The sequence below is a fragment of the Heptranchias perlo genome, chromosome 27, assembly GCF_035084215.1.
Source record: "Heptranchias perlo isolate sHepPer1 chromosome 27, sHepPer1.hap1, whole genome shotgun sequence".
Classification (NCBI taxonomy): domain Eukaryota; kingdom Metazoa; phylum Chordata; class Chondrichthyes; order Hexanchiformes; family Hexanchidae; genus Heptranchias; species Heptranchias perlo.
Window position 1 is genome coordinate 11,409,766 of NC_090351.1, and position 16,732 is coordinate 11,426,497.

The following is a 16,732-nucleotide window of genomic DNA, read 5'->3' on the forward strand; positions in this document are numbered from 1 at the left end:
CTGTAAATGGTTCCCTCTCCTCGAGCAATGTCTTCCTCCCTTTCAAAACTGCCATCATCACCCGCTCCTCAAAAGACCCACCCTGTACCCTTCTGGCCACACTAACCTCCATATCATCTCTAACTTCCCTGCACTCTTAAGGTCCTTGAATATATTGTCACCTCCCAGATCCGTGCCCATGTCTCTCGGAAGTCCCTGTTTGAATCCCTCTAATTAGGTTTCCACCTCTCTCCCACAGCACTGAAAACAGTCCTAACCTTACTCACAAATGACATTCTCTGTGACTGTGACACATTACCTCTCCTCTTCTTCCTTGACCTCGCTGCAAACATCCTCCCCAATGCCTCTCCTCCATTCTCGGGCTCTGTGGGACTGCCTTCACTTGGTTCCACTCTTAGCTATCCAGTTATAGTTAGAACATCTCTGGATATGGCTTCTCTTCACCCCGCCTCCGCCTCCCGGCGCCACCCCCTGCACCATCCCTCCAGAGTCCCCCAAGGATCTATCCTTGGACCCTTCCTCTTCCTCACCTACATGCTGCCCCATGGTGGCATCGTTGCAAACATGGGGTCAGCTTCCACATGTATGCTGATACACCCAGCCCTACCTCTCCACCATCTCTCTCGCCCCCTCCATGTGTCTGAATGCATTCAAAGTGCCTATCCAGCATCCTTGGATGAGCTCTAACTTCTGGCAGCTAAACATTGGGCAGACTGAAGCCATTGTCTTCAGCCCATGTCACAATCCTCTTCACCAACTTTGTCTCCTCCCTGTACACTGTTTCAGGCTGAACCAGTCTCTGCACAGGCTTCATGTTCTGTCCCACCCATGCTAAGCTTCCAATCCAACATCCTCCCCATCACAAAGACCCCTTACTTTTTCAGCAACAGAGCTACTTTATATATGCAAGTTGATGTTGCAATTAGAGACATACAGATCATGCAATGATGGGTACTGTGGCACTATCAGTGCTGGTTATAGACACATTCATTGATGGTGCACTGCAGTGGAAGCTGTGGCACTGATATCAGTACTGGTTATAGACACACTTATTGACAGGGGCACTGCAGTGGGAGTTGGCAAAGGGAAAGAATTTGTTGTGCAGCTATGGATCTAAACTCAACGTATAATCTAATGCTGCTTATTCACTGCATACCTTGGTTGAACATGCACATTGCTCCATCATGCTCATAGTTGGCCACCTTGGGCAGTTGAAAGAGATGTGTAGGTAGTTTGGCTCAGGCAATGACAGTGAGTATCTGGGTAAGCAAACAGGCAGGCCTAGTGAAAGAGAGAAGAATTGTTCTTTACAGCAGGAATGATCTTTGCATTACATGAAACTGAGCTTATCAAGCAATGGTATGAATTACTATTAATGCTTTAGGCCCATCCAAAATTTTTGCTCTAAATATACAGAAGGTTGCTGAGGGAAGTAAGGGTGGAAATAGCAGAGACTCTGGCCACAATCTTTCAATCCTCCTTGGATATGGGAGTGGTACCAGAGACTGGAGGGTTACAAATGATCAAAAAGGGGAAGAGAGATAAACCCAGTAACTATAGGCCAGTCAGCTTAACGTCAGTGGTGGGGAAACTTCTAGAGACCATAATCCGGGACAAAATGAATTGTCACTTGTAAGAAAATGGGTTAATAAATGAAAGCCAGCACGGATTTGTTAAAGGCAAATTGTGTCTGACAAACTTGATTGAGATCTTTGATGAAGTAACAGAGAGGGTTGATGAAGGTAGTGGAGTTGATGCTGTGCATATGGACTTTCAGAAGACATTCGATAAAGTGCCTCATAATAAGCTGGTTAGCAAAATCGAAGCCCATGGGATTAAAGGGGCAGTGGCAACATGGTTACAAAATTGGCTAAGAGACAGAGAGCAGGGAGTAGCGATGAACGATTGTTTATTAGACCAGAGGAAAGTATACAGTGTTATCCCCCAGGGATCAGTATTAGGGCCTCAGCTCTTTTTGATACATATTAATGACCTGGACTTGAGTATACATGGCATAATCCCAAAGTTTGCTGATGACACAAAACTTAGAAATGTAGTAAACAGTGAGGAGGATAGTAACAGACTTCAGGAGGACATAGATAGACTGGTGAAATGGGCAGACACATGGCAGATGAAATTTAGTACAGAGGAGTGTGAAGTGATGCATTTTGGAAGGAACAATGAGGAAAGGCAATATAAACTAAATGGTACAATTTTAAAGAGGGTGTAGGAACAGAGAGACCTGGGGGGGGGGGAGGGTCACATACACAAGTCTTTGAAGATGGCAGGACAAGTTAAAAAATCATGTGGGATCCTGGGCTTTATAAATAGAGGCATAGAGTACAAAAGCAAGGTACTAAATATTTTAAAACACTGGTTAGGCCTCAGTTGGAATATAGGGGGGTATTTTAATCTACCCCCCCCCCCCCCCGCCACAAGGGGCAGGAGAGGGTTGGGAGGAAGGGGTTAAATTGGTAAATATGTGAAAGTTGACCCCCTACCCGCCACAAACACGCCTACTTCCGGTTTAACAGCAGCGGGTTTGGGGGTGGCCAAGTAAACCCGCTCTGGAGAGGCAGGCACATTGTTATATTTTGTTAATGAGGCTCTGTTCCTCAGATTTAGGGAGATGTTTAAGTTTAATGGCTGTGGGCCGGGATTTTCCAGGGCTCGGGAAACCATGCAGCTGAAGGGAGGCGAGAACGGCCGGTTCCAGCAGGTCTGTGCTTTTTAGAGAATTGCTTGCGGGCCAGGAGGAGCAGGAATTCTTCCCCCCAGCCCCTCAGGCAAATTTTCTGCCATGATCTGCCCACCCCCCCATCCACTGCGATCTGCCAACCCCCCTGTGATTTCCACCCCCCCACAATCTGCCGACCCCCCCTGTGATCTGCCCCCCTCCCCGCGATCTGCCCAGCCCTCCCCGCGATCTGCCTCCCTCCCAACGATCACCCGAACCACGTTCCCCCCCCCACACCACACCACCCCCCCGCCCATTATGCCCCGATCTTACCCTCCCTCCTTCCTCGCTCCCGGCCTTCTACCACAGGCTTTCCCGCCCGGCAGCTAGCCAGCTGGCCTTTCATTCTGGCCGGCTGCCGGGCAGGAAACGGAGTAAAAAATGATAATGAGATCCTGCTGTTAAATTCGGCAGGACCTCCGCCTTTCCGGAATTTCCAGGTTTCCCAGCCACGAGCTTTGTCCCCTTCACCGTCAGGTCGGATTACCTGAAGGTGCTGGGGATCTGGTTCGGGGGAGCCAGGGTGTGCACCAAAAACTGGAAGGAGCTTATTTCCAAGGTGAAGCAGAAACTGGGACTGTGAGATCGACGATCCCTCTCAATCGTGGGCAAAAACCTGGTCATCAGGTGCGAGGTACTCTCGGTGTTGCTGTATTTGGCACGGTCTGGCCCATACCTCACTCCTACGCCGTGACAGTCACCCGAGCCATCTTCCGCTTTATCTGGAGATCAAAAATGGACCGTGTCCGCAGGGACACGATGTACAAATCTCTGGAGAAAGGGGGGAAAGGCTTGCCCAACGTGGCCCTCATCCTGTGCGGCTGCATCAAGCTTTGCGTGGACCCTTGGTACACAAACACAAAATGTCACTACGTGCTGAGGTTCTACCTATCCCCGGTGTTGCGAAGGATGGATCTGGCCACGCTGCCACGGAACACTCCGTCCAGTTGGACCGTTCCGCCCCACCTGTCCTTCGTCAAAATGTTCACACAAAAAAACACCTTTGACCACAAAGCGATCAGTAAGTGGTCCGCACGTAACGTCCTCGAGACCCTGCGGGAAAAGGAGACGATGGATCCTGTCGGTTGGTTCCCCGAGCAGACCGTCAATGTCATTTGGCAGAATGCCTCATCGCCAGAACTTTCAAACAAGCACCAAGACATAGCTTGGCTGGTGGTGAGAAGGGCCCTTCCTGTCAGATCCTTCATGCACTCCTGGACTCTCAGCGCCACCGCACGGTGTCCCCGAGGAGGCTGCGGTGCAGATGAAACCGTCACCCATCTCCTTCTGGAATGCGCCTTTGCAAGGAAGGTCTGGAGAGAGATGCAGTGGTATCTGTCCAGGTTCGTCCCGAGCAGTTCCGTAACACAGGACTCTGTGCTCTACGGGCTGTTCCCAGGTACACACACCGAGAAGGACATCAACTGCTGCTGGAAGACCATCAACTCAGTGAAAGACGCCCTTTGGTCTGCCCGAAACCTGCTGGTCTTCCAGTGCACGGAGCTGTCCTCGACCGAGTGTTGCAGACTGGCACATTCCAAGGTCCAGGACTACGTGCTCAGGGACATACTGAAGCTAGGTGTGGCCGCCGCAAAGGCTCTGTGGGGAAAGGCAACCATTTAGAGCCTTCCCGCCATTGTATACCGAGGGGCTGCAATCAGGGAAACTGTATTGTATGTTTTGCTGCAAATTTTATGAATAAAGTATTTTTTTGAAAAAAAAGGACTGGAGAAGCTGGGATTGTTCTCCTTAGAGCAGAGAAGATCAAGGGGAGATTTAATAGAGGCGTTCAAAATTATGAAGGGTTTTGATAGAGTAAATAAGGAGAAACTGTTTCCACTAGCAGATGGGTCAGTAACCAGAGAACACGGATTTAAGATAATTGGCAAAAGAACCAGGGGAGAGATGAGGAGAAATGTTTTTATGCAGCGAGTTGTTATGATCTGGAATGCACTGCCTGAAAGGGTGGTGGAAGCAGATTCAATAGTAACTTTCAAAAGGGAATTGGATAAATACTTAAAAAGGAAAAAATTACAGGGCTATGGGGAAGAAGTGAGGGAGTGGGACTAATTGCATAGCTCTTTCAAAGAGCCAGCACAGGCACAATGGGCCAAATGGCCTCCTTCTGTGCTGAATGATTCTATTATTCTAAGGAGGGGCAATAGTTTCAGTGTTAAATATGGAATTTATCTTAATGTTGAGGAGACTGAATTACTTATGAGATTCACAGGCACAAGTCAGCTTGTAGTCACCATTTTGGGATGAATATGAACTCAACTGAATGGTGGTGGATATTGCAGAGCATAAAGAACAACCTGCATTTCTATAGTTTTTCTCACATAAAGGAAGATGTCTTAAAGTGCTTTTCATCAAGGAGGAGAAACAATGGACACCAAACAGAGGGAAAAAGGGAAAATGAAGAAGGCTAGGATGGGTGACTGAAGGCACAGTCAAAGAGAAAGTAAGGAGGCAGGGGTAAGGCAAAGGGGACTACATAGAAATTCTAGAGGACAGGAATATAGTGGCTGAATAAACAGTCAGTTTCAGAGGACCAGAGGGCGCATGGCGGACATGATGCTGGAGGAGACGATTAATATAGGATGGGGGGGGGCAAATCCATGGAGGAATTTGAGAGCAAGAAAGCAATGCTTCTTCATTTGTTGGAATAGAAAGATAATGATCTGGGAAGCAGTCTTGGATGCCTAATTCTGTTCCCACGTTCCTATGAAAAAGCATTACCTTTATCCCAGTCTATCTTGGGATAAGTAAAATCATTCATTATTGCCTTGTTGTTCTTACATTTCTCTCTGAATTGTCTACAAACTTCCCCCTTTTATCTTATCTCCACTGTTTGGTGGTCTGTTATACACACTGAGAATTGAACCATTTCCCTTCATATTCCTTCATATACATTCTACCTTAGATTGAACCTAGAATTTTCCTGGTGTATAGGACTCAGTACCACACCAGGCAGTGAATTTACCCACTGAGTCCTTTTTTTTAAAGATAGGATCCAACTGTCAATTATCAAACAGATTGAGGCCGAGGGGGCCCTTATGCATTTTTGTCACTAACGATTTGATTCAAAGCAATTCCTATTTGCAATATAAGAAAACTTATACAACTTATAAACTTGTACAACCAAAGGTGACATGAGGAAAAACTTTTTTACACAGCGAGTGGTTGGGATCTGGAATGCACTGCCTGAGGGGGTGGTGGAGGCAGATTCAAACATGGCCTTCAAAGGGGAACTGGATACGTACTTGAAAGGAAAAAATCTGCAGGGCTACAGGGATAGGGCCGGGGAGTGGGACTAGCTGGATTGCTCTTGCATAGAGCCGGCGCAGACTCGATGGGCCGAATGGCCTCCTTCCGTGCTGTAACCTTTCTATGATTCTACGATTCTTAGCAGTTCTGACTAAAGATCATTGACCTGAAACGTTAAATCCACAGATGCTGCCTGACTTGCTGGGTATTTCCAGCATTTTCTGTTTTTATTTTAAAGTTATGCAACTATTTGGCACTATATGTTGACTGTAAGCAAAGGAATGGAATTACCTGAAGTAGTCTGTCAGGACTGCCTCAATACCAAGTAGCAAGTTCAATGGTTCAAACACCATCTGCTCAACCTCTGTAAAATATTTGACTGGATTGGAACGGGAAGGAGTGGAAATTCACCACGTGGCCACAGCTGGGCCAGAGACATGGTTGAAAGTGGTCAATCACACGGACACCACGTTTGTTAGCTCTGGACTAAACCATTCAAGAGAAGAAGACAAGTCACAATGAAACAGAAGTGATATATCTGTTAATCACAGAGGGGCAAATTTTCTTCATTAGTGCTTGGGTGTAAAGCATCACATGAGTGAAGCACATAGAGGCAAAGTCAGACATGAAGGATCACACACCCGTAACACAACCAGCCTGATTTTACGGCTGTTTAAATTAATGGATGGAGAACTGGCAAGCTGCATTACAGGTGTGAGATCCTCCACGCTCTATCTGTGCAACGCTTTACACCCAAGCACTAATAAGGAGGGAAATCTACTCCAGTATGACCAGAGAATTCCAGCCCTGTTAACCTGCCTGGTGTAATCTAGGTCTTTCTTCATAGTTTGGTAAAAACACAAAATACAAAATACTTGACCCATCACATGCAAGGAGAAAATGGCGGCAGTGACCCAAAATAAAAAAAATTCAAAGGAAAAATTCAGATGTAGTAAGTTGAGTGCTTTGAATTCAAAGCATAATTTAGTGATAGGGCTTCAGGCTGTCACCTCATTGTTTCTTGGCTTTATTTTCAAACCAAGATTGATTGCACCATGTCTGACTGTAACTTATGGCTTCCCAGTACCTCATGCTGTGGAATTCCTTACCTTCCTCACTCTTCTCTTCCTTCTACAATTTACAAGCTTGTAAAACTCATGCTTGGCATCTCCTCACCTTTTGACTCGTTATGTCTTCCCTCTTACTCAGTTTAACTTTGCTGGTATCGTGCACTATGAGCCTTGGCCCTTCACATTTCACCTGAGGTTCAAAAGACGACGACAGAGTGAGGAATCAGTTACTAGAGTGCACAGGCCAAAATTAGGCATGGTATCTGTGGTAATGACGTTGTTTGCGGCTGCTTGGCTTCAAACAGTGAGGTAGCATATGTTTGAACAACTAGTACAAACTGGCTCTTAGCCACAGAAAGGGCCCCACAGTGTTATTGTGAAACAGAGATAAAGGACACACAGAGTAGAAAAGAAATCTACAGAATCTGTTGTAAATAGGGGCAGTATCACACATCTGCTGCATTGTTTTAGAAGCAGGTGAGGTTGGAACACATCAATGTTAAAAAGAAAGAAGCAAATATTATGCAAATATTTCTAGGGCTGAGCTCCAATCTCCACTGGGAGATAACCCTAATGTGCTTTTATACTGGAGGAGTGCAACTGCCTGCAGAATGGTGATTCTCCCACCATGGGCTGCACTCCTGATGGACCTGCAGGGAACCAATGGCATCATCTACCAGCATACATAACGACACAGAAAGCGAGGAAAAAACTGGCACTGCCTCAAAACAATTGATACCGACCACAAAAACAGCCCTGAATACAGGCCTCTGACGTGTAGTTACACTGAAAGTGCTGTGGAACATGGATTTGTCCGAATTTAAGCTGCGGGTATATCCAACATTCTATCACTTGTATAGTTGACGATTGTGGCAAAAATAACGCAGATTATCCCTCATTTCTTGCAGAGATATTGTGAGTTATTGTCGATATGTGTTAGTACTGGTACTTAGTCTGATATGTAAATTGTTTTAAAATTGTTAATACGACTGTCACAGCAGCATGGAGACACCCTCCTCCACCGTCCCTCCCCAAAGCATGGAGACACTCTCCTCCACCGCCCCTCCCCCAGCACATGTAGACACTCTCCTACACCGCCCCTCCCCGAGCCCATGGAGACACTCTCCTCCACCGCCCCTTCCCCAGCCCATGGAGACACTCTCCTCCACCGCCCCTCCCCGAGCCCATGGAGACACCCTCCTCCACCGCCCCTCCCCAAAGCATGGAGACACCCTCCTCCACCGTCCCTCCACAAAGCATGGAGACACCCTCCTCCACCACCCCTCCCCCAGCCCATTGAGACACCCTTCTCCATCGCCCCTCCCCAAAGCACGGGGACCATCTCCTCCACCGCACCCCACCCTCAACACATGGAGACACCCTTCTCCACCGCCCCTTCCCAAAGCATGGAGACACCCTCCTCCACCACCCCACCCCCAGCCCATGGAGACACCCTCTTCCACCGCCCCTCCCCCAGCACATGGAGACACCCTCCTCCACCGCCCCTCCCCCAGCAAATGGAGACACCCTCCTCCACCGCCCCTCCCCAGCCCATGGAGACACCTTCCTCCACCGCCCCTCCCCAAAGCATGGAGACACCCTCCTCCACCGCCCCTCCCCAAAGCATGGAGACCATCTCCTCCACCGCACCCCCCCCACAACACATGGAGACACCCTCCGCCAACACCCCTCCCCCAGCCCATTGAGACACCCTCCTCCACCGCCCCTCCCCAAAGCATGGAGACACTCTCCTCCACCACTCCTCCCCAGCCCATGGAGACACTCTCCTCCACCACCCCTCCCCAGCCCATGGAGACACCCTCCTCCACCACCCCTCCCCAGCCCATGGAGACACTCTCCTCTGCCACCCCTCCCCCAGCAGATGGAGACACTCTCCTCCACCGCCCCTCCCCCAGCAGATGGAGACACTCTCCTCCACCGCCCCTCCCCCAGCAGATGGAGACACTCTCCTCCACCGCCCCTCCCCAGCCCATGGAGACACTCTCCTCCACAACCCCTCCCCAGCCCATGGAGACACTCTCCTCCACCGCCCCTCCCCAGCCCATGGAGACACTCTCCTCCACAACCCCTCCCCAGCCCATGGAGACACTCTCCTCCACCGCCCCTCCCCCAGCCCATGGAGACACTCTCCTCCACCGCCCCTCCCCAGCCCATGGAGACACTCTCCTCCACCGCCCCTCCCCCAGCAGATGGAGACACTCTCCTCCACCACCCCTCCCCAGCCCATGGAGACACTCTCTTCCACCGCCCCTCCCCAAAGCATGGGGACACTCTCCTCCACCGACCCTCCCCCAGCACATGGAGACACTCTCCTCCACGACCCCTCCCCAGCTCATGGAGAGACTCTCCTCCACCGCCTCTCCCCAAAGCATGGAGACACCCTCCTCCACCGCTCCTCCCCAAAGCATGGACACACTCTCCTCCACCACCCCTCCCCAGCCCATGGAGACACTCTCCTCCACCGCCCCTCCCCAGCTCATGGAGACACCCTCCTCCACCGCCCCTCTCCAAAGCATGGAGACACCCTCCTCCACCATCCCTCCCCCAGCCCATGGAGACACTCTCCTCCACCACCCCTCCCCAGCCCATGGAGACACTCTCCTCCACCGCCCCTCCCCAGCTCATGGAGACACCCTCCTCCACCGCCCCTCTCCAAAGCATGGAGACACTCTCCTCCACCGACCCTCCCCCAGCCCATGGAGACACTCTCCTCCACCGCCCCTCCCCAGCTCATGGAGACACCCTCCTCCACCGCCCCTCTCCAAAGCATGGAGACACCCTCCTCCACCACCCCTCCCCCAGCCCAATGAGACACTCTCCTCCACCGCCCCTCCCCAGCCCATGGAGACACTCTCCTCCACCGCCCCTCCCCAGCCCATGGAGACACTCTCCTCCACCACCCTTCCCCAGCCCATGGAGACACTCTCCTCCACCGCCCCTCCCCAGCCCATGGCGACACTCTCCTCCACCGCCCCTCCCCAGCCCATGGAGACACTCTCCTCCACCGCCCCTCCCCAGCCCATGGAGACACTCTCCTCCACCACCCTTCCCCAGCCCATGGAGACACTCTCCTCCACCGCCCCTCCCCCAACCCATGGAGACACTCTCCTCCACCGCCCCTCCCCCAGCCCATGGAGACACTCTCCTCCACCACCCCTCCCCAGCCCATGGAGACACTCTCCTCCACTGCCCCTCCCCAGCCCATGGAGACATTTATCTTCTCCCCAGTTCATGCTGGCACTGTTCTCCCTTCCCCCAGTTCATCCACGAATGTGGATAAGGGGACACTGACCCCAAAACACCGATGGTCCACATGAAACCTAGACGGATGGCACGTATGGACACATAAAAAAGTGTGCCTGGGAATCCGCCATCAGGTTAAGGCCTCCTGTCACAAGCTAAACACAGGAGCCAGTCCCATGAATTTGCACTCTGGGACTCCATATTACAGTAAAGTCTAGCATGTTATCAGAGGCTAGTACCCAATGCCAAATGTTATCTGGCGAGCGCAGTGCAGGTGGAGATCGCTTTCTCTAGGGCAGGAGCTATAAAAGTCAGTAAAGTACAAACTATCAAATGTTTCTAAGTGCGAGGTAAATTTTTGTGAAAAGAATATTCTTCCAAACTGACTGGTTAGATTGCATTTTCCCAAACATTCAATAAATTCATGATATTCAACTATTTGGGTACAGGGTATTTTAAACCCTGAACTAGCAATTGTATCAAGTCAAACCATGCACAAGATGCCCAAGCTTCGTGAAATATCACGTAACACTGGCCAATATTTTTTACCTTAGTCATGTCAAAAGGATTGAGGTGCAAGTTCTCAGCCTCTTTGAAGGTCATGACCTAGATGTATGATTCTATGCATTTGGACAGTTACATGGGGAAGATGGGTATTGAGGGATATGGGCCAAGTGCAGGCAATTGGGACTAGCTTAGTGGTATAAACTGGGCGACATGGACATGTTGGGCCGAAGGGCCTGTTTCCATGTTGTAACTTCTATGATTCTATGATTCTATGTAGAGGGTGCATGATGGGTAGTTGCCATTGGTAATGGCATTGTACAGGTCTCAGGATGCGTAGTCTGGCTCGTTGGAACACAGGCGCTCGGCTACATCCACAGGAATGTTTTTGATTCCCTGGTTTGTCAGAGTCAAAAGCAAAGAATGGTACGAAAGGCAAGTTAAAATGTCCATTCACTTTTTATGGGCTAGTCATTGTGAACGTTTATTGAGGGCACTGCTCAGCTATTTTGGAGATAAGCTGTTACAAACATTAGATATAGAGCGCCCCCGGATGGCTGAAATAGTAATTTCGGTGCCCATTATGGAATTGAACTGAACGGATGAGGAGGCTTCCAGGTTCAATCCCTGGTCTGTGCTGAACTAGCACAGGTGATGCTGCAACTTAGAATCATATAATCATAGAAAATTTACAGCACAGAAGGAGGCCATTCGGCCCATTGTGTCTGCGCCGGCTGAGTAACGAGCCACCCAGCCTAATCCCACTTTCCCGCATTTGGTCCGTGGCCCGCAGGTCACGGCTCTTCAGGTGCACATCCAGGTATTTTTTTAATGAGTTGAGGGTTTCTGCCTCTACCACCCTCTCAGGCAGTGAGTTCCAGACCCCCACCACCCTCTGGATGAAAAAACCTTTCCTCATTTCCGCTCTAATCCTTCTACCAATCACTTTAAATCTATGCCCCCTGGTTATTGACCCCTCCGCTAAGGGAAATAGGTCCTTCCTATCCACTCTATCTAGGCCCCTCATAATTTTGTACACCTCAATCAAATCACCCCTCAGCTTCCTCTGTTCCTAGGAAAACAACCCCAGCCTATCCAATCTGTCATCATAGCTAAAATTCTCCAGTCCTGGCAACATCCTCGTAAATCTCCTCTGCACCCTCTTTAGTGCAATTACATCCTTCCTGTAATGTGGTGACCAGAACTGTGCGCAGTATTCAAGCTGTGGCCTAACTATTGTTTTATACAGTTCCAGCATAACATCCCTGCTTTTATATTCTATGCCTTGGCTAATAAAAGAAAGCATTCCTTATGCCTTCTTAACTTGCCTCAATACAACTTGGTTAGCCCAACAGCAATTGTCCCTCCCACACCCAGCAGATGCAAAAGATGCTCCTCACCCCATAAGAGGATTTTTCACCCTCTACCACCAACAACACCCTTCTCTCTCAGTGCTTATCCAGGCTGACACAGCCCACATCCTCCCTTTCATTCCCATTACTCCATCTTTGCCAAGCTCCCCTGGCTTTGCTCCATCCTACATCTGAGACATCCTCAAGCCGTATGTTCCTGCCTGCACCCTCTCCTTTTCCAGTACCAGTTTACTTTTCATTCCCCACTCCCTCTGCTTTGCAGCCATTATGCCGTTTGGAATTCCCTGCCAAATCCCTTTGTTTCACCACCTCTATTCTGGTTTTCAAAAGTTTCCTTAATACTCCACCCTCGACCGTACTTTCACCCTGCCCGCTCCCAATCCTGTTCTTTTCTCTTCTTTTTTTCTCCACCTTGGTAGCCACCTTTCAGTAAAGTGCCTTCAGGCATTGTTCTCTATGTGAGCAGTGCTTTCGAAATGCAAGCTAACTACTCAGAAAAACGTCCAAAGGGGGAGCCAAGACCGGGACGTGTGAATTGCAGTATTATGCAGTCAACAATATTCTATAATATTTGTGGGGAATTAAAAAAAGATGTCTCTTTTGTGGGACCTGAAACGTTAGAGTAAATTTTAACCCCCAAGAACGGGTGGGTTTTGGGGGCAGTTGGGCAGTGAAAATACTAAGTTTTCGGAGCGGCACCGCATCCCGAATGCAACGCGCCTACTTTCGGGTTTGACCCAGACGCGTTCGGATGCGCGTGCGCTTCTGACGCCCGGAAGTCCTGCCGGCACTTAAAGCCGGCAGGCCAATATTTAAAGGGCCAACTTAGGCATTTAAACCACTTAAGGCGATTAACTTTTTGTGTATTGAGTTACAGAAACTGTTTTAACTTCTCATGAGCATGTCTCCCATGACCTCTGAAACACGCCATGGAAACGAAGGAGAGTTGCACCCGACCCTCATTTGGATCTTTAAACCAGTGATCAACACATGTGAATAAAAGGTGAGTTTTTGCAGCAGGGCACTCAATTCCCTCAGACAAACCTTTGGCTGGGAGTTCTTTGTGTTTAGACTGAAATTTCCTTGTTCGCACTCAGAATTCTTGTGTTCAGACATATTTACTTATATTTTGGACCCCCTCAAACTGGCAATATCAGCTTCCACTGTGACGACATCAGCCAGACTGAGAGGGCAGTGGGTTTCAACTCTCTCACTGGCTTCCCACGTGTGCAGGGCGCAATTGATTGCACACACGTAGCAATCCGAGGACCTCCATATGGGCCAGGACTATTCATCAACTGAAAGGGATTTCACTCCATCAATGCGCAGATGGATTGCGACCACCGGAGGAGGGTTCTACAGGTGTGTGCCAAATTCCCTGGCAGCTGCCATGATTCCTTCATTTTGTCCAACTCCAACATCCTGGCCCTCTTCCATGCACAAGACAGACTTAAGGGCTGGCTCCTTGGAGACGAGGGATACCCCCTGCAGACGTGGCTCATGACACCTGTCCCACCAACGAGGCACTGCAGGGGTGCGACAGTCACATCACCACCAGGTCTGTCATTGAACAAGCCATAGGAATGCTGAAGATGCGCTTCTGGTGCCTAGATCGATCGGGGGGAGCCCTTCAGTACTCGCCAGCAAGGGTGTGCAGATTAATAAGTCGTTTGTTGCGTCCTGCACAACATCGCTCAATAGAGAGGGTTACAGGTGGAGGAGCTCGAATGCGCTCATGAAGCATCCTTATCCGCCGGCAACATTGAAGAAGACGATGAGAAGGAGGAGGAGGACAAAGATGGGCGACCCATCGCCGGAGCAGTGGCGAACGTGGCTGCCCGTGAGTCACTCGTATTGAATAGGTTCTCATAGGGAGGTCTGCAAAGTGAAGATGGTGAACTAGTCAGACTGCCTGGAACAACCACCGCCAACACCAGCCCTCCCGCTCGCACAAAACAGTCCTTCAACCACACATACACTCATTGTAAATGCACCCATGGGGTGGCATCAAGTTTTGGCGTTCATGATGAAGCACATGAAAGGGCGCTTTCACAAAAGGGACTCAAAAATGGACAAGACATGGCAGTGGTGGTGATAATAACATATAATGTGCATTTAACAAAAAACAAACATAAATGAAAAATATGACATTGCGTCAGACACCCTTGTTCATGCCCTTGGTGATTACAAAACCTTAGCCTTCCTCTTCCTACTGCTTCTACGTGGTGCAGCCCCTGACTGCTAAGATGTTCTCGACCTACGACCTCTGGGTTTTGGAGCCCGTGAGAGCCCCGCCAAAGACTGCTCCACCTGCACCTGTGCAAAGGCAGACTCAGCCATCAGGAGAGGAGGCAACATGATGGCTACTGGTTGAGGGGGGACAACGGGTGAGAGGTGGGTGTGCTTTGAGTGGAGTCCCCACTTCCATGTCCCCTTTCGCCATCATCTCTCCTGGGCCAAGGCCACATCATTCCTACCACTCTGCTGGACAGCAGTTTGGAGCAGATGTGTGACGTGTTCTAAGGCCACGGCTAAAGTATCCTTCTGCCTGTTTAAGGCAGCAGACACGTTAGCATTCAGAGTCTGAATAGCCATTGTCATGGCCTGAATGGACTCATTTGAGAGCTGTGCTTGAAGCTCAATGGAGGCTGCCATTCTCTCCATCACAGACATTCCCACACTTACCTGCGCCACCAATCCACTAGCGATGGAGTTGGACTCCTCCATCCTCTCCGCTATTATGGAGAGTGTGCGTGGCACATTTTCGCAAAGGTGCAGCTGTAACTCTGTCATTCTCATTCTCAACGATGGCCCCCGTGGTTCAGCATCTATGTCCAGATGAGCAGAGCCCACCGACGCGGACTCTCCACAGCTGCTCCTGCCACCAGTGTCTGCTTGTGCTCAATTGAGAGTGGTGAATCACCAGGTGACAACCCAACTATCTGCCTAACAGGACCCACCGAGGTGTGAGTATCTACGCTGGGCATCGGCTGGATGTGATGAGATGGTGCACCCTCAGAGGCATGGAGTTCCTCCGAGGAATCGCCCTCTTCCATGGCACGTGCCTCATCATCAATTCTTGAAGGCCCCGGAAGGGAACATAAAACAATATTAACAATCATCGCAGAAGTTAGTTTCCAGTGAGCATACTGAGATGTGCTACAGGTCAATCAATGATAACATCAATTCTTGATGTGTGTGAGGGATGTTAAAGATCTGTCACTGGCCGTTTGCAGGTTGCCAGTCTCACCATCTCCGACGGCCAGGCATTCAACTGTGCAGCCCAGATCCAAGGCCTCCTCCTCTGCATCTGTCAGGGGCACTATTTGCTGTGGCACCCTCCAGACCTACTCCTCTCCTGTGCATTTTGCACTGACTTCTCCTACAAGGGGAGAAAGATCAGACATGTGAGTGAGCGAAGGTGACGTGTTTACTCGAGGGATGCATTGCTTTGGGTGAGGCTGCCAATGAAACAGATGCATCAGAGAGTATCAGACAGATTCATCACATTGCATCAGGATTGGGGTGAGTGGGAGTGGTGGGTTCACAAATGGGAAGGTGAGGAAATGCACAGAAAGTGAAGGTAGTTTGATAACGAGCCTTAAGTGGATATGAGGAGTGATGTAACAGAGTATGCTTGGCAAGACATAGTGAGGGGTAATGTACCCCACAGGGTGTGGATAAATCAGTAACTGTACGGACTTTTTCTAACCTGATTAGGTCACTAAAGCGCATCCTGCACTGTACCCACGACCTTGCCACCATGCTCCTGCTGCTCAGCTCCTCTGCCACCTCCAGCCATGCCTTCTTGATGGCAGAGGCAGGACACTTCCTCCAATCAGCCAGGTACAGTATTTCCCTCCTGCTCCTCACACCAGCCAGTAGCAAGTCAAGAGAAGAGTTGTTAAAGTGGGGAGCTGCCTTACTCCTTTGATGCTGCATCTCTGCACATTCCTCCTTTCTCCCTCAAAATCCATGGTTGCAATGGCCCTTTAAATACTCTAGTTCACAGCACGTCATCCGGGTGAGCTGTATGCCCACTGTGTAGCTGGGAGACCCGAAACCTGGAACTTACATTAAGGGCCTTCAATTTAGTCACAATCACTCAAGCCAAAGCGCAGAAATTTTTTCCAAGTTTCCCATGCACCTCCCCCCCTCAATGCTGACTTCCCACCGCCATGTTAAAATTATGCCCGTTAACTATCTTTCTCTCTCCACAGATGTTGCCTGACCTGTTACGTGTTTTCCAGCATTTTCTGTTTTTATTTCAGGTTTCCAGCATCCGCAGTATTTTGCTTTTGTTTCAGAAGAGCTGAGGATGCACACAGGGATATATGGCTAGGCAAGACCACTGGGAAAGGTGAGGCTTTGGTGGCATTTGGAAGGCAAAGATAAGGACCTTGAACTCAATTCACTGAGGCATGGGGATTCAGTGGAGCTTTGCAAGAACAGCGGTATTGGGAGTGTAGTACTTAGTGCAGGTGAGGCCACGGATTGCGGTGTTCTGAATGATTGGT

At 49.8% G+C, this 16,732-nt stretch overlaps 1 long non-coding RNA gene across 1 annotated transcript in view; it reads right to left on the bottom strand.

Annotated features, from left to right (window-relative positions):
- LOC137344398 (uncharacterized) overlaps window positions 1–16,732 on the bottom strand; it is a 60,498-nt gene that overhangs the window by 37,351 nt on the left and 6,415 nt on the right. The window contains exon 2 of the long non-coding RNA XR_010968345.1: window positions 1,157–1,281. This is a non-coding gene — a long non-coding RNA (uncharacterized lncRNA). The remainder of the gene's footprint in view (window positions 1–1,156; window positions 1,282–16,732) is intronic.